Genomic DNA, 23,798 nt, shown 5'->3' with positions numbered 1-23,798 from the left:
AGCATGAATGACAGAGACCAAAATAGTGAAGAAATGGGGTAGATAAATTTTCTATATTTGGAGTATGATAGCCCTTAGAAGATTTTAGGGAAGAGAATTGAGGAGGAGAGTGAAAAGCATTTTAATAAGTGTATTATATGTTTGGATGTAATCTAATTTAAAAAATTTTGTGTTTTTTAAATTTCTTGAGTCAGAACTAATTTTTTTGGAATGTGAACCTATTTTAGAACTCAATTACTGGAGTTTCCAAGTACTTAAGACATTTGTTCTCTTATGACAATGAGAAATCTGGCAGGTAAGAGTAATTCACTGCACAGGTCTTTAGAGAAGGCATATACAAAGAGCTGGCTCCTTCTCAACAATGCAGGAGAGGGCCACACCCCCACCATACAGCTAAGGTGAATGTTTAATTTGGAGATCATTTGCAAACAGTCTACTCCTTAAGACGAGGAAGTCTCTTAGAGGCTTAGAGAAAGTTGGCAAAGGAATCAAGAAGTTATTACTCCATGCTTCCCCTTAGCCTAGAAAAATGTTGAGAGGAAAAAAAAACCTCAGGCTTCAAATAAGGGATTGCATTACCCTCACAACCAGAGAAGTCACGTAACATTGACTTTCAACCCATAATGCTCGGATGTATCACCTGACTAAGGAACCTCCCCAGAAGAAAGGAGTTAGGCCCTCTCTTGAAGTAGGTTGAGGCAAGGCCATAGAATGAACTTTTTTTGTATATTCGGATCATTTATCTGCAATATCCCCAGTCTCCTGGCTTTTACTCCAATCACCCTAGTATGGCTGCCTGTTCTCTACTCTGCAAATTCTAGTTGATCAGAATTTGCCTTTTCCCAGTAGGCAAACACTGTAATCAACAAGTTTGTTTCTTTTGAACTTGTAGCCTATCTTTAACTGACTGATTTGTAAAATAATAACATTATGTACTAAAAGATTTTAAAGTGCCCTTTACATCTTTACAAAAATATTAATTTTTAACAGAGATTGTATGGCAATGCATTACTAAGCACATAAGATTTCTGTAGGAAGAGATTTACCCTAGAATACCAACTTAGTACCAACTTAAGTACTTAAGTACTTAGTACCAACAAAGAGTATCCCATTAGACTCAATCAACTTAATGACTACATCTGTTACTTTAATAGCTAGAGCTAACTTCATTGTTGCTCACTGTAATTCCTGAGCCAGAATGCCTCTCTAGATGCCCACAATCCTGTTTCTAGAATGATATAATGTTTTAGGCAATGAATGGAAATGACAATGAGTTCCCTATTATATGATATAATAAAGAAATGGATGGTTCACTGATTAAATGATTTAGCTAATCTAGCTTTGCAATATGTACTAAGCAATACCAACTCCTGTCCGATGGGAGAAAAGCCCTGAAAGGAATACACTCTTTCTGGATGGAAAATCCACTTTTAAGCAAAAACTAATCTTACTAATTGAATCTTAGTTTATGATTTTTTTCTAGTGGGTTTTGCTACACTAAAACATTTTAAAAGGTTTATGTGAATAGAATATCTGTATTATGGTTGCTGAAGGGCAGTGGTTCAAGAGCTACATCCATGTAGTCTTGTCTTGCTCATTTTTATGTACTTAGTACTGTGCATAATCTTCCCCCATACCTTTGATTAGCTTTATTTTTCAGACCCTATATGAATTATGTATCATGTAGCATGTATCAATATTTCATCCCTTTTTATTGCTGAGTAAGGAGATGGATTGCTGGATAAGGACATGGTGGAATTGCGGGCTTATACGGTAACTCCATATTTAACATTTTGAGGAACCAGTCAAACTGTTTTCTAAAGTGGCTGCACCATTTTATAATCCCACGAGCAATGTATGAGAGTTCCTATTTCTTCCCATCCACACCACACTTGTTATCATCTGACTCTTTGATTATTTGTTATTGTCTGTCTTCCTAATGGGTATGAAGTGGCATCTCATGATTTTTGTTTACATTTCCTGATTATTTAATGATTTCAGCATCATTTTCTGTCTGACATCATTACTTCGCAATAAAATGCTAGTAAATAGGACTCAACAGTACATTAAAAGAATTATGGGATTTATTCCTGGGCTGCAGGGGTGGTTCAACATTCAAAAATCAATGTGATACACCACATTAATAAACTAAAGGATAAGAACCATATGACCCTGTTAATAGATGCAGAAAAAGCATTTGACAAAATACAGCATCCTGTCTTGATAAAAACTCTCAACAAAGTAGAGATAGGTGGAACATACCTCAATATCATAAAGGCCATATATGAAAGATCTGCAAATAATCTCATCTTCAATGGGGATAAACATTCTAACCATTTCTACTTAGCATAGTACTGGAAGTCTTAGCCTTAGAAATCAGACAACAAAGATAAATAATAGGCATCCAAATTGGCAAAGAACAAATCAAACTTTCACTATTTGTAGACAACATGATACTCTATGTAGAAAACTCAAAAAACCACCAAAAAATTGCTAGAATTCATTCATGAATTCAGCAAAGTTGCAGAATATAAATCAATGTGCAAAAATCTGTTGCATTACTATACACTAATAATGAAGCAGCAGAAAAAGAAATCAAGAATCTATCCCATTTGCAATTGCACCAAAAATAGTAAGATACCTAGGAATAAACCTAACTAAAGACATAAAAAATCTGTACTCTTAAAACTGTAGAACATTTCTGAAAGAAATTGAAGAGGACACAAAGAAATGGAAAAGCATTCCATGCTCATTGATTGGAAGAAAAACAAGGTTAAAATATTTATACTACCCAAAGTAAAAAGTTAATTTTTGCAAAAAGATTAGCTTGTATTTTGATAAAGATTGTGTTTACCCGTAAGTCATAACAATATTAAAATCTACTGATCTGTGAACATGGGATATCTTTCCATTTAATTAGATTTTAATTACTTTCTTTTAACAATATGTATACCTTTCAGAGGACTAGACATATTATTTTGTTAAACTTATTTTCAAATGCTTTATCTTTTTGAGGCTATGGTAAATGAAATTGTTTTTTTAATTTTATTTTGGGATTGTTCGTTGCTAGTATGTATAAATACAATAGTTGCTTGCATATTGATCTTATATCCTGTAACCTTGCTGAGCTTGTTTATTAGTTGTACTAGTATTCCTATGAATTTCATGGGATTATTTTATATATAAGATCATGTTATCTGCAAATCTGAAATAGTTTTACTTTTTCCTTTACAATCTGGTTGCCTCCCCCCACCCTTGCTCAATTGATTTGGCTACTCTAATGTTAAATAGAAGTAGTAAGATGGAAATCCTCATCTTTTTGATCTTAGAGGGAAAGGATTCAGTCTTCAGTAGTAACTATAATGTTGGCTCTGGGTTTTTCATAGATGTTTTATAAGGCTGAAGAAGTTTTGTATTTCTAGTTTGTTGAGTTTTTTATCATGAAAACATTTGTCAAATGGTTTTTCTTCATCTATTGAGATGATCATGTGATTTTTGACTTTAATTTTATTAATACGGTATATTACCTTAGTTAATTTTCAGACATCAAAACAACCTTGTATTCCTAAGATAAATTTCACTGGATCATGCTGTATGATTCTTTTTGTATATTGTTAGATTTAATTTTCTAGGATATTGTTGAGGATTTTTGCATCTTTTTTAATAGGAGATTTGGGCTGTAATTTTCTTTTTTATGATATATGTCTGGTTTGGTATCAGATTAATGCTGGTCTCATAGAATGAATTAGGAAGTGTTCCTTCTTGTGTGTTTTGGAAGTTTGTGAAGGATTTGTATTAATTTTTAAATGCTTGATAAAATTCAAGTGAAGCCATCTGGGCCTGGGATTTTATTGTATGTTTTAAAATTACTGATTCAGTCTTTTTATTTGTTATACATCCATTCAAATTTTCTATTTCTTCTCGACTCAGATTTGATAGTTTTGTGTTTTTCTAGGACTTTTTACTTCTTTATTATTTAATTTTATGGCATACAGTTGATTCCAAGTCCTTTAAAATTATGTTTCATTTTTACAAATTCAACTATAATTTACATACAGTGAAGTGCTCATATTTGCATTGTACAGCTCTATGACTTTAACAAATGCACAGAACCCAAACCCAATGAAGAGAGAACATTTTTATCATGCCAGATATTTTCCTCCTGCCCTTTTCCAGTCTGTTCCTTTCCTGTTCTTGATGGTAGGTATTATTCTGCTTCTACCACCATAGATTAATTTTGCTTATTATTGAACTAAATCCAAATAGGTAAGTAAAAAAATGTGTGCGCATTTGTTTCTGGCTTCTCTTGATCAACGAAATATTTTTAAGAATCACCTATTATTAGATGTATCAGTAGATTGTTTCTTTTAATTACTAAGCAGTATTCCATTGTTTTGTTTTCTAGTTTTTGGCTAGAATAGAGCTGTTATATCAGCTATATGTCACCAAGTTTTTTTGAGGGATGAATGATTTTATTTGTCTTGAGTAATTGCTTAGGTATGAAACTGTTAGGTTATAGGGCAGATGCATTTTTTAACTACATAAGAAACTGCCAAAGAGTTTTCTAAAGAAGTTGTTACCATGTTTGTTATACCCATCACCAGCTAAAGATGAGGATTCAGATTGTTCAAAATACTTGTTAACATTTGGTGTTATCAGCTTTTTTAGTGTTAACCATTCCAGTGTGTGTTTATAGTGGTATCTTATTGTATTTTTAATTTTTAAATAGCTTTTTGAGGAATAATTGACATAAATTGCACATGTTTAAAGTGCACACAGGCATACAGTCGTGAAATCATTACACAATCAAGATAATGAAGGTACCCATTATTTGATTCACTTTTGTAATTCCTCCCTCCTGCTTCTTCCTACCCCTCCATTTTCAGGAAACTACTGATCTGCTTTCTGTTACTGTAAATTAGTTTGATGTTCTAGAATTTTACTTTATTATTTAATTTTATTTCTATTTATTTTTAATTGAAGTATAGTTGGCATATAATAATGGCATTCCAGAATTTTATATAGATGGAATCATAAAATATGCACTCTTATTTTTTCTGGGTTCTTCCACTCAGCATAACTATTGTGAGATTCACTTATGTTATTGCATGTATTAGTAGTTTATTCTTTTTATTACGGAGTGGTATTCCACTGCATAGATAGATATACTACAATTTGTTTACCTACTTACCTGGTAATTGATATATATATTTGGCATTTTCAGTTTTTGGCTATTACAAATAAAGTTACTATGAACATTTAAGTACAAGTCTATATGGAGATATGCTTCCATTTCTCATGGGTAAGACATATATGTGGATTGCTGAACCATACAGTAGGTATATATTTAATGGTTTAAGAAACTACCAAACTATTTCCCCAAGTGACTGTTCCACTTCACATTCCCACCAGCAGTGTATGAGAGTTCTAGTTTTTCTACATCTTTGCCCATATTTGGTATACTCAGTCTTAAATTTTAGACATCCCAAAACGTGTGTAGTGGTTATTATTGTAGTTTTAATTTGTATTTCCTAATGAGTAACGAAGTTGAATGTCTTTTCATGTGCACTTTGCTATACATCGATTGTTTCTGTTGAAATGCGTTTGAATCTTTTGATCATTCGAATCATTGGACTGTTTGTTTTTTAATTATTGAGTTTTGAGAATTCTTTACATATTCTACATACAAGTTCTTTTTTTTTTTTTTAATTTTTTTTTTATTTATTTATGATAGTCACACAGGGAGAGAGAGAGAGAGGCAGAGACACAGGCAGAGGGAGAAGCAGGCTCCATGCACCGGGAGCCTGACGTGGGATTCGATCCCGGGTCTCCAGGATCACGCCCTGGGCCAAAGGCAGGCGCCAAAACGCTGCGCCACCCAGGGATCCCTCTACATACAAGTTCTTTATAAGATATGTGATTTGTAAATTTTTTTTTGCAGTTTGTTGCTTTTCTTTTCACTCTCATAACACTTTCTTTTCAAAGACCAGGAGTTCTTAATTTTGAGAAATTATAATTTATCGTTTTCTTTTATGAATCATGATTTTGGAGTCATACCTAAATTAATGCCTACCTCAAGGTCTAAAGATTTTTCTGTTATGTTTCTTCTATAAGTTTTTTAGTTTGGTTTAACATTTAAGTTTATGATTCATTTTGAGTTCAGATTTTAAAGATGTACAATATGATTTGAGATTCTTTTATTATTTTTGCATTTGAGTGTTCAGTTGTTTCAGAACTATTGAAAAGATTATTTTTTTTCCACTGAATTGCTTTTGCATCTTTGTTAAAAATCAGTTGACTACACATAAACATAAAATTATGAACTTTATTCTGTTTAATTGGTATATTTGGCTATTTTTCTAATCATATTACACTGCCTACAGTAGCATAGTAATAAATCTTGAAAGCAGGTAGTCTCAGTCTGCTAAAGTAAAAATTTTTTAAAAATTTGCCTACTTTAATTCTATGTACATCCCCAAGAATTTTAGAATCAGGGTGTTAGTTTCTACAATAAAAACTTATGGGGAATTTGGTTGTGTCGATTTTATGATATTACCTATAGTTTTTAAAAAATATATATTTTTTATATTCTCCCTTCTGACTGGTTTTAACTTGTTCCCTTTTGTAAAGCTCTGTGGTTTTTTTTTTTTTTTTAATGATCACTAACTCAAATCTGTTTCCCTCCTTCCCCTATTTTCTTGTTGGACATTGGGCTCTAACTTAATCTCTTTCATCTTTTGTTTAGCTGAGCTCCCATCTAATCCTTCATTTTATCCTTTTGCCATTACTCATTATAAAGAACAAAAAATGTAGTTCTGTATGAGTTTTCCAAAGAGTGTCATTCTGAGCACAGGAATCTAGGATGGGCCTGTAACTTAGAGGTGTCTTTTTTTTTTTTTTTTATTGTAGTTTTTGGATTCTCAAAAGGGTTATGGGATGTACTTATTTATACTTTAGGGTACATTGCTTGAAAACCATCTTGGGAAAAAGCAAGGTATAAATAATAAATAAATAAAATATCCTTCCAGTTACCAGTCTTTGATATGCCAGGTGCGGTTTAAGGAACTTCTGGTAAATCCTGGATATGGGGCATTAAGGCAGATCTGTTATCTATTATTAGGGCCTGGATATAGGAAGCTCAGTTTTGGATGATTTCTTCCCCCTGGGTATCTTGAACTGGGTGTTAAAGAGTGGAACATATGTTTTAGATGTAGAAATTCATGAATAAAATGGCCTTTGGGTAAGCCTAGGTATTTTAAACATCTGGTCCTCAAATGCAGAGATCACCTTTCTATTCCTCTTGATGTAAGAACCATCATGTAGGTAGTGGGAAATTCCTGGGCCACGGCAATAGCCTTCTAACTGACCTCATTGTCTTCATTCTGTCCTATTACTATATTTTAGTATTTTTGTTTTCTTTAAACATAGACAGTAGTGTTTCTTTCTAATTTTAAAAAGTGAGTCTTTGATGATATATTTTTTCCAGAATAATGTTCAATTGCCATCACTTGGCACTAAAAAGCTTTTGCTGCTTGTTTTCTTTTACCGTCCACATCTCCTACAACGCTCTATTGTAAGCAATGTGTATAAGCCCACATATGTCCACATCTCTATATCTTTGCTGCTTCTATTTCCCTGCCTAGAATATCTTTTCTACTTCCAAAATTATATATATGTCTTTCAGTACTCATCTCCAGTGTCACTTTCTGTAAACTCTAACCCTGAATTCCCTCCAAGTCACAATTACCATATCTTCTGGCTATTTTGGAATTATAACAGCTAGCATTTACTATACACTTACTAAAAGGTAGGTACAAGATAAATGATATAGAAATAGAAAAAACCCAATAGAACAGCTCAATGAAACCAGATACTGGTTCTTTGAAAAAGTTAATAAAATTGATAAACCTCTAGCCAGACTTATCAAAAAGAAAAAAGACCCAAATAAATAAACATCATCATTGTGAATGAGAGAGGAGAAATAACAATAAACACCACAGAAATAGAAACAATTCTAAGAGAATATTATGATAAACTATATGCCAATAAACTGAACAACCTACAAGAAATGGATAAATTCCTAGAAACATATACATTACCAAAACTAAAACAGAAAGAAACAGAAAACTTGAACAGAAAAATAACCAGCAAAGAAATGAAATCAGTAATCAAAAAACTCCCAGCAAACAAAAGTCCAGGACCAGAGGGCTTCATAGGCCAATTCTACCAAACAGTTAAGGAAGAGTTAATACCTAGTCTCAAAATATTCCAAAAAACAGAAAAGAAAGGAAAAATCCAAAGTCATTCAATGAGGCCAGCATTATAGTGATACTGACACCAGATTAAGACACCACTAAAAAAGAGAACTACCAGCCAATATCCCTGATGAACATAGATGCAAATGCAAATATTCTCATTAAAATATTAGCAAACCAAATCCAGCATTAAAAATCATTCACCACAATCAAGTGGGATTTATTCCTGGGTAGGTACTATTATTATACCACTTTTTTGTTAGCAGACCCACAGCGAGTAAGTAGTAGGATTCAACTGTAGCATTTCTCATTCCAGCATTGATACTTTCATCTATGATTCAAGCACCTCATGTGCCTTTTATTATGGCACTAACAACTAACTGTGTTGCAAATTCCTTCAAAATACATTTGCTTTGAGAGTAGAAAATTTCATTTCCCAGTTATCTCACGGTGCCTTATAGAATGCTCATCACAAGTATTTATAATTTAAAAATATTTGAGAAATTCTTTCTGGTATGTCAGGCATCCATTCAAGTGAGCCTTAAAAAGGGAGAAAAGTCTATTACAATGAAATAGAACTCAAGAAATTAAAGGACATGAAATGAGAAAGGGGAATGACATCAGAAAGTAAGGCAACCATGCTTTGATTCTCTTTCAGGCAGTATGTAGTTTCTTGTGTCTTCTTTTTGAACACTTTCTGTTTTTTCTTTCTTATTCTTTCCATTTATGACAGGAAATGGTTTCACCAATTTTGTAGTGACACTTTCTCTGTGCTCACTACAAGCAATTGACTGACTGGAATTCCATATTTCCCATTTTGATTCATGAAAGAGAAAATCTGAACAGGACAGGTACTCACCCTTGGACCACATAGTTGCATCCAGAGGACAGCAAGAGATACTATCAAATGAACTCATAGTTGTAGAGACAGTTCATAGAAAAAGAGGAGGGCCTAGGCCAAGAAGCAGACACCTCTAAAATAGTATTTACTTTAGATAAATTGTCGTATCTTGATAAATTAACATTTTATTCGCTATGTTTACCATCTGTTATGCTGGTAAGAATGATCTATTTGTTGCTTCTTAAGTGAAACTGTGGACAACAAAACACAATGAGTTTGAGCATTTTCTTTCCAGAGCCCTGCTCCTTAAATCTCATTGAACAAGAGTAGAGGCAATTAGATGTCTTTGTTCTGAGAGAAAAAGTTGTCCATGTTGCCTATTTATTTGAAAATACTTTGCACTTGGTGTCTGGTATTTTTAAAAAAAGTTTAATTATACAGTGTAATTCATATTGTAGGTGTTAATAATTGACTGGATACCATGCAATGCCATATTGACTTTTAAGTCTCTGATTCTCCAAGGAATATGTAATCCCTTGGAGAAACACATTTGGATACTGATGACATAAATCCTTCTCAATTTATCTCTCAAGGTTTCATCAAAAGCTATGTACAGTTTTACTATTTCTGACAAGCAGTGAAAAGAAGTTGTTTTTCTCACTACATAACTCCTTGGTAAGTTGGTGATTCCTCACATAGAGTATTTACTCCACCCCCACCCCACTAACTTAAGTAAAGTGTCAGATATTTTCCATAATTTCAATGGGAACGACAGCCAGATCTATCACTGCATGGTGAGCCATGCCAAGGAGATGGACCACAAATTGCCTCTCAGGACCTCATATTATTGTTTATTAATCAAGTGCTGACAGTATGTTTGCCTTTCTGTTAAGTGAGGAGAAGAAACAGACTCAACTTTCTGAGTTCAAGGTCTGAATCAGTCAGACAGTGTAGGGCAAGTTGGAATACTCTGATGGCTACATCTCAGGTATGAGTTGATTTACTTCCATGGTACAATTTCTTTTCATGCAATGGGGGAAATTATGATTTAATAGCAGTGAAAGGTATGAAGTTCAGACTGTTTTTTAGATGAAAAGCAGTTGCCTATTAAAAAAAAAGTAGTCCTTTTTTCTCCTTTAGTCTTCTAAGTCCTCTCTTCTCACCCTCAATGAAGTAAACTAGAGTAATTTGGCTTATTCTATGCATAGAAGAGACTAACACTCAGAAATGACCCAGATTCATTTTATTTCCATGGAGATTTGTGGCTCTTCAATATTAGTGCATATTCCTTGCCTATGCAATAGGAGGTGAGGTTGGGTGAGAGCCAAGCTGAGTCTTCATAATATAACCATGCCTTGCAAATGCCAATTATTCGAACTGGATTACCTCTCCTGTTAACAAGTCCCTTTGCCTTTTTAGACAGCTGTGTAGGGAATTCTCTACAAGTTCTTCCAATCTCATATGACCCAGATGTTGTCTATATAAGGATAAAAATGAGAACAAATCTTGAGAAATTTGAAATAACTTTAGATTGTTACATTCCCCTGGGGCAGGATAGTTTAAGAATGTGTCACCTTCAAGTCTGTGGTAAGTGATTGATGAATTCGATAAAAGGATTTGATTTTTGATAGGAACTATTTCTTGGAACAAGTATCAGTGAATCATAGAAGAGAACTAATTGCACCTACATGCTATTCTGAATCTGTGAGGATGAATATGTATTTGTTTATTATATTGAGTGAGGAAAAGGGAAAGTAGAATTATGGTACAGGAAATAGGAGTCAAAGTGGAACAAAATTGTTTATTGGCAGGTACACTCTGATACAGCTAAAAACACAAAGTAGGAATTTTGAATTTCTGGAATAGAAAAGGACTTGTGACCATAAAGTGGTATTACATTACTTCCAAATTTTCTTTATGACAAAACTCATTTTCTTATATCTTGATGTAGAAATTAAAGATAATTTTTTTCACAAGCCAACAGTGTATCTTATATAGTAACTCAAATGATTCACAAGTGATTTCAATTGTGATTGATTTCTTCTCCAGAAACAAAATTTCACCTGAAGTTTTTTGCTTTTTACTTAATAGTTGTGTATTTTTTGTGCTTCTATTATATGCTGGGCCTGAGCTTAGAACTAGAGTATATATTCATTTTATTACTGTCTTGTCCACACTCATTGTCTCAATAAACAAAGACATGATTGCACTCCTAATAGAGTGCACACTTAATTCATGGATTTTAAATATCCTTTTTTAATGTAGCTCTCATATAAGATCAACTTATTTCAAGCCAATTTCTTGATCCTTTCTACGATAAAAATATTCTGGCCAACAGAGCTGTTGTGGGATTTGAGCTTGTTTTAAATTGACCAGTATGGATGTCAATCCAAAGGCCACTCAGCGTAGCAGAGTAGCTCTTGGGATTTGGAACACTTTGGATTCTTTCTCCAAAAGCATCTATAATGAACAGAGTTATTTTGAAAGCATTCCCTGCAGTTCATGCCTTAATTCAATCATCTGGGAATAGGAAAGCAGATCCCTCTCAATACACCACTAACTTGGATTTCTATGGTATTATGCACAATCTTTTCATTTATTTTTACAGTGATAGAGTGGTTTCTGAGCCAAGTTCTGCAAGTCTTTGGGGGAGTAGGAAAAGGTTTTGGATGGTTCCAAATTCTTGAAGTGACAACTGACATTTTAAAAAAATAATTTTGCTCTTCTTCAGAAATGAAAACAAACAGTAAACTACACACCTCAGAGCAGAAGGATACAGTTCTTGGCTTTTTGGATCATGTTGGCAAAAAAAAAAAAAAAAAATTAAATAAAAAAATAAACAAACAAACTCCTTTGATTCAAGAATGTTTTGTTGTAACACTGCCCTTTAAATCACTTCTCCAGCTTTTTACTAACTTGCTTTATTACTTTGAACCAGAAAATTAGAAACGAAGAACTAAACTATATGAGAGAAATAGATTATAAGACCTAGCAGCATTAATCATAAAAATGGTACCTATCAAATCCCTTTGCACTTTTGTAGTGCTTACATAGAAGTAATTGCTGCTTATTAACACCCTCCTTCTTTAGAGGAGTTAATTTATTTGAAAGGAGTTTGATTTCTAAAGATTCTGTTAGTTCTCAGCTATACATGCAAATAAATTATTATATTGAAATGAGATCAGTAAACACAGGCCCATTTCTGTTTGAGAAAAACCCTGTTACATAAACAAGAAACTTCAGTGAGCCAGCACTTTATATATACTCACAATCTTTCCCCCAACACCATTTCTTTTTTTGTTTTGCTTTAAACTGTTAAGTATGACCTTCATTATTTACTGTGGAGTGGAGATATATTGTTGCCTTTTAGACCAAGGATATATTTTAGACTGAGCAGAAAAACTCATTGACTATTAAAGAGAGTGAAAATAATGCTTGGAAACAATTCTCTAAGAATGCTAAATAAGGAAAAATGCCTAAACAACAAAAAAGATTCATCATGAGAAATCCCACTAAATTGCTTTCATTGGGACTATGCTTTAATTACTTAACAGTATTAATTCCAAAAAATCATTTCCAATATAGAAAGCATCACAGATACTTCTGTTCAGTATCTAGCTAAATTAGAGCCATGTCAATGTGTTTTTTTTCAGTATCTGAGAGTAATGTAAGGAATAGAAAGGATTTATGATTCTGTAATAGTATTGAAAAGAGCAAGACTAAAGGGGAGATTTTTTTTTCTAGGACTAATTAACTATGGAGGAAATTTTACTGTACTAGGACTCTATTCTATGTTTTTATTTTGTTTTTAGGATAATATTTGGTAGTTCTGACATAGTAAGGAAAGCAGATGTTGTTATATAGAAAATCTAAGGCAAAAACTGTATAAAATTAGCCCTCTGTTTCTTATATTTATCCTATCTTGGTCTGTAACTCTGCAGTGCAGCTCTTGAAATGAAAATTGAAGTTGCTGAAGTACATTCATTTAGGGACAAAGAAAAATACTTTCAATTTTAGTCCTGACTTTTGTATCTAAGAATGCATAAAAATGAAAGATTGATGTAATTAAATTTAACTCTAGAATAGGAGAATCAATGTTTGGCACATAAATCCCAGAACATTAGGTCTCAAGTAGATTTAACATTGTTTCAGAGTAGATGTTCAAGTAAAGATGATAAGAACAAGATAAATAAAATTTTGTTATTTTAAGACAATGATTTTGTACCAGAATTAACAAGGCTCATCTGAGGCGATCCTCATATAGAGGTAGGTATAAGCTTTTTGATGTAGTAAGGGTAGATATAGGGAGATCATGTCCCAGATGTTTAGACATATTTGCCATTATATTTCAGAACCGACGATAGTTTTCATTGAACTAAATTTTAAGCTGTTACCACATTTTCCTGCCTTAATTTGTGAAGTTCTGATGTATGTTTAGAAAATTGGATAAAGAATGAGTGAGTGAAGTTGTGACTCTAAAATGAAGGACCTGAAAGAACACATGGATCTTCCCCTATTTCCAGAAATTATTAGAACTGCTTCTTTTTGGAGTTAGACCACATGTATCATATTTTCCATTTCTAGTGGGTGCACTTGTCACCTTCACATCGGGTTAAGAGGTGTAAAACCCTACTACACTTGACATGGTTCTTCGAAGTATTCCCCACATAAAATATAGCAAAAAAAAAATATGTTTTCCTTAGAATCTGCAAGTGTCTTTCCCAGAAAGAGGGAGTGGCTATAATAATTTTGGTTAAGTGAGTTGTGCTCATGTCTGCATGAAAAATGACCTAGGGAACACAGAGGTATCATGTTTCAATTTTCTACAAGATCTTTCTGTCTTTCTTGACCTTTTCTATGTCAGTATCTTTTCTTGAACTGGATAATAGTCAAATTTTGAAAAGTGTGGGTCACGCTCCCAGGAGAGGCACTCTGCTCTCTTTCTGTATTTGTGTGGGTTTACTCCGATAAGGGTGCCCTGATTGCTTGCCAGCTGCCAGGTTAAATTTGGTTTATGAAATTATTTTAGCTTGTGAAACAACAAAATGAAATGGAAACTCATTTCATAAAAATGGCACCTGAAGAAATTCTTCAGACAAAAACATCAAAGGATGAATTAGCAAATGAATTTTCTTCCAGTGTCCAGAAACACTATGGTTGTGTTCTATCATCCAGGAAGGAGGAACTGTTATCTCATCTTCAATGATTCGTAGCCTGGCAGACCACAGGAAAGCTGGAGGTACTCTAGGCTCAAAATCTGGATTTGGCGCTACTTTAGGATATATTCAGTTTTAGGCTTGCACATAACAGAGAAGACCTAAATTAACACTTCCTTTTTCTTTTTCCAAATTTTTGGAATTTAATGTTGAAATTGCTCTTTGGAAGTGAGAAAAAAGAAATACTTATTTAGTTGGAATTCTCTTAGCCATAGTTTCTCTATGAAAGGAAGAGGGACTATTTGACATTGAGTTCAAGTCCCACTAGTATTCTATGGAGCAACAGTTGCAAGCTGACAACTTTATGGGTATGGTGTTTGACCACAACCTCAGCCAATGTATTGAACATATGTTTATACCTTTTCTGTTGCTGAAGAAATGAGAAATTGGCAAGTTTTTGTGACTTAAAAAGCAAGAGTAGAGGCATAGTCAAGCTGACAATATTGAAAGGTCACTTCAACAATCATGATTATGGTAATCATAATTAGTGTTATATTTTATTGTTTAAAAGTACTTCTGAATAAACTGTCTATCCAGACAATGGAGTATTATTTACCTCCAAAAAGAAGTGAGCTATCAAGCCATGACAAGACATGGAGGAAACTTAAATGCTTATTACTAGGTGAAAGCAGCCAATCTGAAAAGGTTACACACACAATATGATTCCCACTATATGACATTCTGGAAAAGGACAAAAACCATGGTGACTGTAAAATAATTAGTACCTGCCTTGGGTTAGTGGGTATGGAGGGATATTTGGTGGAGCACAGAGGATTTCTAGGGCACTGAAACTATTCTGTAAGATACTATAATGGTGGATACATGTCAGTATATTTGTCAAAACCTGTAAAATGTGCAACACAAGGGTTAACCCTAATGTAAACTACAGATTTTTGGTGATGAAGATGTGTCAAAGTAGGTTCGTTGACTATAACAGATGTATCACTGCAGTTTAGGTTGTCACTAGTGGTGGAGGTTGTGTGTGTGTGGAGACAGGGAGAATATAGAACCTTTCTGGACTTCCTGCTCAATTTTGCTGTGAACTTGAAACTGCTCTAAAAAAGTTTACTCATTTACCAAAAAGTATTTCCTCCCTTAATCTTAACAGTAATCCTGTACTGGGGTTAAAATATTATTTTAATTTTCAATAAATACTGTTTGCCTACTCACTCTTCTAGGCACTGGGATTATGGTAACAAACAGTCCTTAACTCATGAAATTTACACAACTTGGTTGATTTGACTACTAACTAGTTTAATTTAAAATTTAAGCCCAGTCATTTTAACTCCATACTGTCTAGTGTTTCTACTATACTCCCCAAGCTCCTTGTAACTGAGCCTCAGTGCGCAGAACAAAGTATAAGGGATATGAGACAAAATTAGAGGTCAGTGGTCCAGCAAAGCATTCCCAACTAAAAAGCATAGAAAAAGGAACACCAATGTATGAAATACTATTACCTTGACAAGGAAGAGTCACTATAACCTGTGTAGATACTGTAAAAAATCATGCTTTTAAATATGGAATATTGAAAAGTGAAAAAATTTGTTTTAGAATATGACCTACAATGCTTTTTGTAGATGAGTTGCTTTTACAACTGCAAAGAGTGATTTTCAGAAGAATTTCTAGTATTTCCATGGTAGATTTGACCAATATGTGCTCATTTATGCTTGGCTGTACAATGGATCTTTTTTCTTTTGAAAATATGTATTTTTTAATAGACTATCTGGAGGAGGTTTAAAGAGAATGTGTTGATACTTAACTCTGTTATAACAAACATTAAATGTGTTTAAAGTCTTTTGTCAAACTCAGTCTAGAGCTCACCAAGGTTATTTTCAAGTTCAGAAATTTATTTCATTGACATAATTCCTTTGTCATCAGGATCTGCTCCTGGTTTGGCTAAATTAAATATTTTTCAGAACTACAATTTAATTATTTTTGTATCATCTATAAAAAAACCCCACCTTAAAAATTGGAATTAAGTTCCGATTAATTATAGTAAAAAGAATCCTTGGCATTTCTTTAGGGCTCCATCCAGTTTTATCACATTTTAAAACAAACTCAATTTCTATACTTATGATTAAGTAACATTGACTTTTAATGCTAGGTGTTAGAAAGAGTGTGGGCTTTGGAATCAGAGCTACTTTAGTTTGAATCTTGACTCTTCATTGCTTTGAGCAAATTGCTTCATTTCTCTGTAAATTCTGTAATTTCTGTATAAAATTGGATTAGTAATAACTGCTATCTCACAGGATTGTATGACCCCATCTGCATAAGGCACATTCCTTAGAAGAGAGCATTTATCAGGGCACAGTTTCTTATTTATTATCATACAAAACTGAGGATAGAGTTGTGTTATTTTAATTCCTTTCGACAATACAGAGATGTTTTTGGTTGTTTTTATTTGAACTTTACTAAGTTCTCACTGTAATAGTATTTTTATATTTCTTCATGCAGGACTTGCTTAGAGATCTCTGACTTCCTAAAGATCTCAGAACACTGCCTGATTCATAGACTCAGCCTATGAGCTTGGCTGAATTTGTGTTTATGTCTCTTAGAGACAATATTCTCTAGAAGGACTTTTAGCATGGAGGCAGAGACAGGAAGAAGGAAAGAATTGAGGAGGTTTAAATAGCAGCATTTTTACCGTATTACTTTCTCTCTTTCTCCTGATGTTAATCATTGTTGCTCCATGTTTTATTTCAACTTCATTACAAGGTTTACTTACTGCCCGTGGCTTGCTGTTCGATAGCAGCCCGATTACTGTTGGGTTTATGGTTATCGTTCTTTCACATAATCTTCTCCTTTTAATATGCCCCACTGCATTCATCATTCACAGCCTTCAAACAGGTGTCTCTTTAATAGGGTTTGGAGCTAAACATCCTGATTTTTCATATTAATCAGACTATATAATGGGCATATTTCACATATGTAGCAGGTTTTTTCCAAGCCGTGCCTTGATTCTTGGTGAGGCACAGTCAGGTATTCTTATATCAGGTAACAAAGAGGAACAATCTAAAGATGATCCTAGATTCTTACTGCAGATGTGAGCTATAACACAGCAGAAGACCAAAGAATATTTTTAAAAAATTAATAGGCATCAATTTTTTGTGATTGACATCCATTTTTCTTGCCAAATTAAAGCAAAACTTTTTAGAAATTAAAAAAAAAATTGTAGTAAGTACCACAAAAAAATGTGTAATGTAATAATCGTTCATTTTCCCACCAGCAAGAATGTACTACTGTTGATATTTTGCTGCATTTGCTTCTCATTTTTTTTTTTCTTTATTTATTTATGATAGTCACACAGAGAGAGAGAGAGAGGCAGAGACACAGGCAGAGGGAGAAGCAGGCTCCATGCAGCGGGAGCCCGATGTGGGATTCGATCCCCGGTCTCCAGGATCGCGCCCTGGGCCAAAGGCAGGCGCCAAACCACTGCGCCACCCAGGGATCCCCCTCTCATTTTGTTTTAATGAAAAATCACTTTGCCATTTCTATAAAATTGATATGTCCTCACACTATGACTTCAAATAGTGCAGAGCAAGTAAAATTAAAAAGATTGAAAAAATTCAATCACTCCCACCACCTGGAAACAAACATCATTAACATTTAGGAAATACCATTAGAAACTTCTTTTTATTCACATAAATATAGAGAAGAAAGATGGAAAGATATACTTTTATCAAAATAAGATCATGTTATTGATACTATTTCTGATAAAAATGTATATATAATTTGAATTGAATTAAGCAAAATCATACTGAATTGAAATACAGAGGAATCCCAAAACTTCATATATATGGATATATGTACAGAATATCTATCATCTATCTATCTATCTATCTATCTATCTATCTATCTATCTATCTATCTATTTCATTAAAAGATATATATCCTAAAATATCCTGCTAAAAAAAGAAAATATATAATGGAAAAATATGAATTTAGAGACATTGTGTTTTTAATTTTTTTTTAACTGCTTGGTTAAATTTTAACGAGTGGCAATTGAATGCCTACAGTAAAAGAGCTGGATGCTAAGTGATCCTGAAGCTTCCCTGATTTTCCTTCAATGCATAAGCACTTGATACCCATTTGTTTCAGTGACCAGACTTCTCACAGGATTTTAAAAATTAATTCTATATTTTTAACAACTACCAGGCCTTTCATATTCCTGGATTCTTTGAGTTTTCTTTTGAATAGATCTATTTTAACAACTACCAGGCCTTTCATATTCCTGGATTCTTTGAGTTTTCTTTGAATAGATCTATTTGCCAAGTAGTTTTTTGAAAGGCTTATGGTTCCAGTACAACCACTCTGGAAAACAGTATGGAGGTTCCTCAAAGAGTTAAAAATAGAGCTATCCTACAACCTAGCAATTGTACTACTAGGTATTTACCCAAAAGATACAAACATAATGATCTGAAGGGGCATCTGCACCCCAATGTTTATGGCAGCAATGTCCACAATAGCCAAACTATGGAAAAAGCTCAGATGTCCATCAACAAATGAATGGATAAAGAAGATATATATGTTATATATATAATGAAATATTACTCAGCCACGAAAAATGAAACCTTACCATTGGTAATGACATGGATGGAATTAGAGCATATTATTAGAGCATATTATGCTGAGTGAAATAAGTCAATCAGAGAAAGACCATTATCACGTGATCTCACTCATGTGGAATTTAAAAAACAAAACAGAGGATCATAGGGGAAGGGAGGGATAAAGAAAATAAGATGAATCAGAGAAGGAAACAAACTGTAAGAGACTCTTAAGTATAGGAAATAAGCTGAGGGTTGCTGGAGGGTAGGGGATAAAGGGATAGGGTAACTGGGTGATGGACATTAAGGCGAGCACATGATGTAATGAACACTAGGTGTTATATTCAACTGATGAATCACTGAACTCTACCTCTGAAACTAGTAATACACTATATGTTGAATAATTGAATTTAAATACATTTTAAAAAGTAAAAGAAAGAAAGACTCGTGGCTTGTATATTCCTCAAATTCTTTCACATTTCAGAATGATTGTCTATTTATTGCCTTTATACCTGAATACTAAACTAAGCACGGTATGCTTGGCTCACACTTTTTTTCCCTCAGAATTTCATAGATACTACTCTGTTGAACCCTGGCATATAATATTGCTTTGCAAAAGCTTGAGACCCACCTTTTTCCCCTTGTCAATGATTTGTTTTAAAGCCTAGATATTTTCAGAATTCCTTCCTTATTCCTTCTTAGAGCATAAAAACTTGACTACTATCTATCATTTATCTATCTATCATCTATCTATCTATCTATCTATCTATCTATCTATCTATCTATCTATCTATATCAATCTATCATCTATCTATCTATCATCTATCATCTATCTATCATCAGTATTGTAATTTCTGGAGCATATTGCATTTACTTTTCCAATGACAAATTCAATTTTTTCTTCATTCTAGAACATTTTTCTTTTATTACATCATTGAATAAAAATTTGATTCCCTTTATTGGACTTACTACTTTGTGGAAAACAAATATTCTTAATTCGATCATCTTGGCTTTTCTCATTCATTAATTTTTCTCTGAATGTTATTATTTCTTTTTTTTTATGTAAATCTTTTGTGATCACCTCAAGCTTTTCCTCTGTGACAATAGCTTTCCAGTGGTGCCTGTGGAATTAATTGTTCTTTGAAATCTATTAATTCTAACATTATTTTGTTTTTACCCTTAATATTTATTTATTTATATATTTTTAAAAAGATTTTATTTATTTATTATGAGAGACACACACAGAGAGAGGCAGAGACACAGGCAGAGGGAGAAGCAGGTTCCATGCAGGGAGCCCAAGTGGGACCCGATCCCAGGACTCCAGGATCACGCCTGGGCCAAAGGCAGGGTCTAAACTGTTGAGCTACCCAGGCGTCCCCAGGATTGACTTTCTCAACAACTTTCCTGTATATCATACAGAAGTGTTAGCTAGTCATCATGTTGTACATTATATCCCTCTACTTATTTATCTATTTATGTTTATCTTCTTTTTTTCCTTTCCTTTTCTTTTTTTTTTAGAGAGGGAAAGAGAGATTGAGGGGGGGAGGGGCAGGAGGAGAGGGAGAGAAAGAATCTTAAGCAGGCTTCATGTCCAGTGAGGAGCCCTATGTAAGGCTTGATCTCATAACTGTGAGATCATGACCTGAGGCAAAATCAAGATTCAGACGCTTAACCAACTGAGCCATCTGGGTGCCCCAGTACTTATTTATCTTATAATTGGAAGTTTGTACATTTTGAACACCTTTCTCCAATTTCTTCCCACTCCCTTCCACCTCTGGTAAATACAAGTCTGACTTCTTTCTATCAGTGTGATTTTTTTTTTTTTTTAAAGATTCTACACATAAGTAAGATCACACAGTACTTATCTTTGTCTTATTTCATTTAGTAGAATACCTCCAAGGAGCATCCAGTTGTCATGAATGTAGAAATTCCTCATTTTTTAAATGGCTAAATAATATTCTATGGTATATATATCACAACTTTTTCCCCATTCATCCATCAACAGACACTTAAGTTATTTCCATGTCTTGGCTATTATAAATAATGCTGCTGGAACATGGGGGTGAAAATAACTTTAAGAGTTAGTGTTTTCATTTCCTTTGTATATATATTGTATATAATGGATTTTCTGGATTATATGGTAGTATTATTTTTAAGTTTTGAAGGTCCTCTCTACTATCTTCCATAGGGGCTATATTAATTTACAATCCCACCAACAGTGCATAAGGGTTCCTTTTTCTTCACATGCATGCCAGCATTTATCTCCCGTCTTTCTGATAATGGACTTTCCAACAGGTTCGTGAAATTATATCTCACTGTGGTATTAGTTTGCATTTCCCTAATGGAAAGTGATGGCAAGCATTTTTTTCATGTACTTGTTAGCCTTTTGTACATCTTTGGAGAAATTTATATTCAGGTTTTTGCCAAATTGAGTTATTTATATATTTTGGACATTAATCCCTTATCATATACATGATTTGCAAATACTTCCTCCCATTCTATAGGCTTTTTTTTCACTTTGTTGACAGTTTCTTTTGCTTTACAGAAGCTTTTTAGTTTGATGTAGTCCTATTTGTTTATTTTTGATTATGTGACTTATGCATTAGGTGTCATACCCAAAAAAATCATTCTCAAGACTCATGCCAAAGAGCTTTGTTCCTATGTTTTCTTCCAGGAGTTTTACAGTTTCAGGTCTTACTACAATGAAGTCTTTACTTCATTTTGAGTTAATTTTCATAAGCATTTAAGATATGGGTCTATTTTATTCTTTTTCTATGAGAATATCCAATTATCTCAGCACTCTTTATTGAAGAGACTGTTTTTTCTCCATTGAATTTTCTTAGCTCCCTTGTCAAATATTAGTTGACCATATATTCTTGGGTTTATTTCTGGGCTCTTGATTCTGTTCCATTGGTCTATTTGTCTGTTTTTATCCCAGTACCATACTGTTTTGATGACCATAGATTTATAGTATAGCTTGATATCATGAAGTGTGATGTTTCCTGCTTTGTTCTTTCTCAGGATTTCTTTGGTTATTTGGGATCTTTTGTGGTTCCATAAAATTTTAGGAGAGTTTTTGTACTTGTGTAAAAAATGCCATTGGACTCTTGAGAGGGACTGCACTGAATCTTTAAATGGCTTTTGGTAGTATTGACATTTTAACAGTATCAATCCTTCCAATCTATAAGTTAATATAATTTTCCATTTATTTGTGTCATCCTTAATTTCGTCAGTGTCTCACATTTTTCAGAGATCATTCACCTCCTTTGTTAAACTTATTCCTAAGCATTTTATTTTTGGTGTTATTATAAATAGGATAGATTTCTTTCTTTGTTTTTCAGAAAATTCGTTGTTAGTGTATGGAAACAGCACTGATTTTTATATGTTAATTTTGTATCCTGCAACTTTAGTGAAGTTATTGATCTAATAGCTTTTTGGCTATGCCTTTAGGATTTTCTATATATAAAACCATGCCATCTCCAAATAAAGACAGTTTTACTTCCTTTCCAATTCTGAAACTTTTCTTTTCTTTTCTTTTTTCTGTTTTTTTTTGCCTGACTCATCTAGCTAGGACTTCTAGTACCATACTGAATAGGAATGGTGAGAGTAGGCACCCTGATCTTGTTTTTGATCTTAGAGAAAAAGCTTTCAATTTTTCACCATTGACTGTGATGTTAGCTATGGGCTTGTCTTATATGACCTTTATTATGCTGAGATATGTTCCTTCAATGCCTAATTTGTTAAGGGTTTTATTGTGAATGGACATTGATTTTTGTCAAATGCTTTTTCTGTATCTATTGAGATGATTTTATGATTCTTTTCTTTCATTCTTTAATGTGATGTATCACATTGATTTGCATTTGTTGAACCATCCTTAGATTCCTGGGATAGATCTCACTTGATCATGATGAATGATCCTTTTACTGTGCTGCTGAATTTATTTTGCTAGTATTTTATTGGGAGGTTTTGCATCTCTATTCATTAGTGATATTGGCCTGCAGGTTTTTCTTGTTTTGTTTTGTTTTTGTTTTTGTTTTTGTTTTTCTAACAGTGTCCTTTTCTGGTTTAGGTATTGAGATAATGCTGGCCTCATAAAATGGGTGTTCCCACCTCTTTGTTTTTTTATTTTTTTATTTTATTTATTTTATTCTTTTATTTTTATTTTTTTATTTTTTACTTTTTTTCCTCTGTTTTTTTTTTTTTAAAGAGTTTGAGACGGATTGATGTTAATTCTTTAAATGTTTGATGAAATTATTTCTGCAGTTGTCTGACTGGGCTTTTATTCATTGGGAAATTTTTGATTATTCATTCAATCTCCTTACTAGTAATTAATCTAGTCAGATTTTCTATATCTTACTGATTCATGCTAGATAAGTTGATGTTTCTAAGAATTTTCCATTTTTTCCCCAGTTGTCCAGTTTATTGATGTATCATTGTTCATAGTAGCTTCTTAAAATCCTTTGAATTTGTGGTAATTCTAATGCTTGCTTTATATCTATAGTTTTGTTGATTTTGGTCCTTTATCTTTTTTTCTTGGTTAGTCTAGCTAAGGGCTTACCTTTTCAAGAATCAATTCTTAGCTTAATCTTTTCTATTATTTTTTATTCTCTATTTCATTTATTTCTGCTCTCTATTATTTGTTTTCTTCTGCTAACTTAGGGCTCCATTTGCTCTTCTCTTCCTAGTGCCTTAATGTATAGACTTAGGTTGTTTATTTTGATCTTTCTTGCTTCTCAATGTAGGCATTTATTACTATGTATTTTCCTCTTAGAACTGCTTTTGCTATATCCCACAAGTTCTGGCATATTGTGTTTCCATTTTTAGTTGTCTCAAAACTTATTTCTCATGTAATTTTTTTCTCTAATCCATTGATTGTTCAGAAGAGTGTTGCTGTTCAAGTGCCATTGTACTTAGAGCTGTTGAACTGCTAAGAAGTTTCCTG

The 23,798-nt window shown here is 33.2% G+C and overlaps 1 protein-coding gene and 1 long non-coding RNA gene across 8 annotated transcripts in view; both read left to right on the top strand.

The window, feature by feature from the left end:
- LOC144304198 (uncharacterized) overlaps positions 1–11,895 on the top strand; it is a 106,145-nt gene extending 94,250 nt beyond the window's left edge. The window contains exons 2-3 of the long non-coding RNA XR_013371145.1: positions 9,690–9,771; positions 11,705–11,895. This is a non-coding gene — a long non-coding RNA (uncharacterized LOC144304198). The remainder of the gene's footprint in view (positions 1–9,689; positions 9,772–11,704) is intronic.
- A 1,393-nt stretch (positions 11,896–13,288) lies between these two features.
- LOC144303824 (uncharacterized) overlaps positions 13,289–23,798 on the top strand; it is a 159,877-nt gene continuing 149,367 nt past the window's right edge. For 6 of the 7 annotated variants that reach the window (XR_013370804.1, XR_013370805.1, XR_013370803.1 and 3 more), the window contains exon 1: positions 13,289–13,362. The gene's annotated coding sequence lies outside the window, so the exon portion shown is untranslated. The remainder of the gene's footprint in view (positions 13,363–23,798) is intronic. The other variant, XR_013370802.1, reaches the window with a different exon arrangement.

The sequence above is a fragment of the Canis aureus genome, chromosome 33 (assembly GCF_053574225.1).
Source record: "Canis aureus isolate CA01 chromosome 33, VMU_Caureus_v.1.0, whole genome shotgun sequence".
Taxonomy (NCBI): Eukaryota; Metazoa; Chordata; class Mammalia; order Carnivora; family Canidae; genus Canis; species Canis aureus.
Note: the sequence above shows the minus strand (reverse complement) of the source record. Positions and strands in the feature narration are given on the sequence as shown.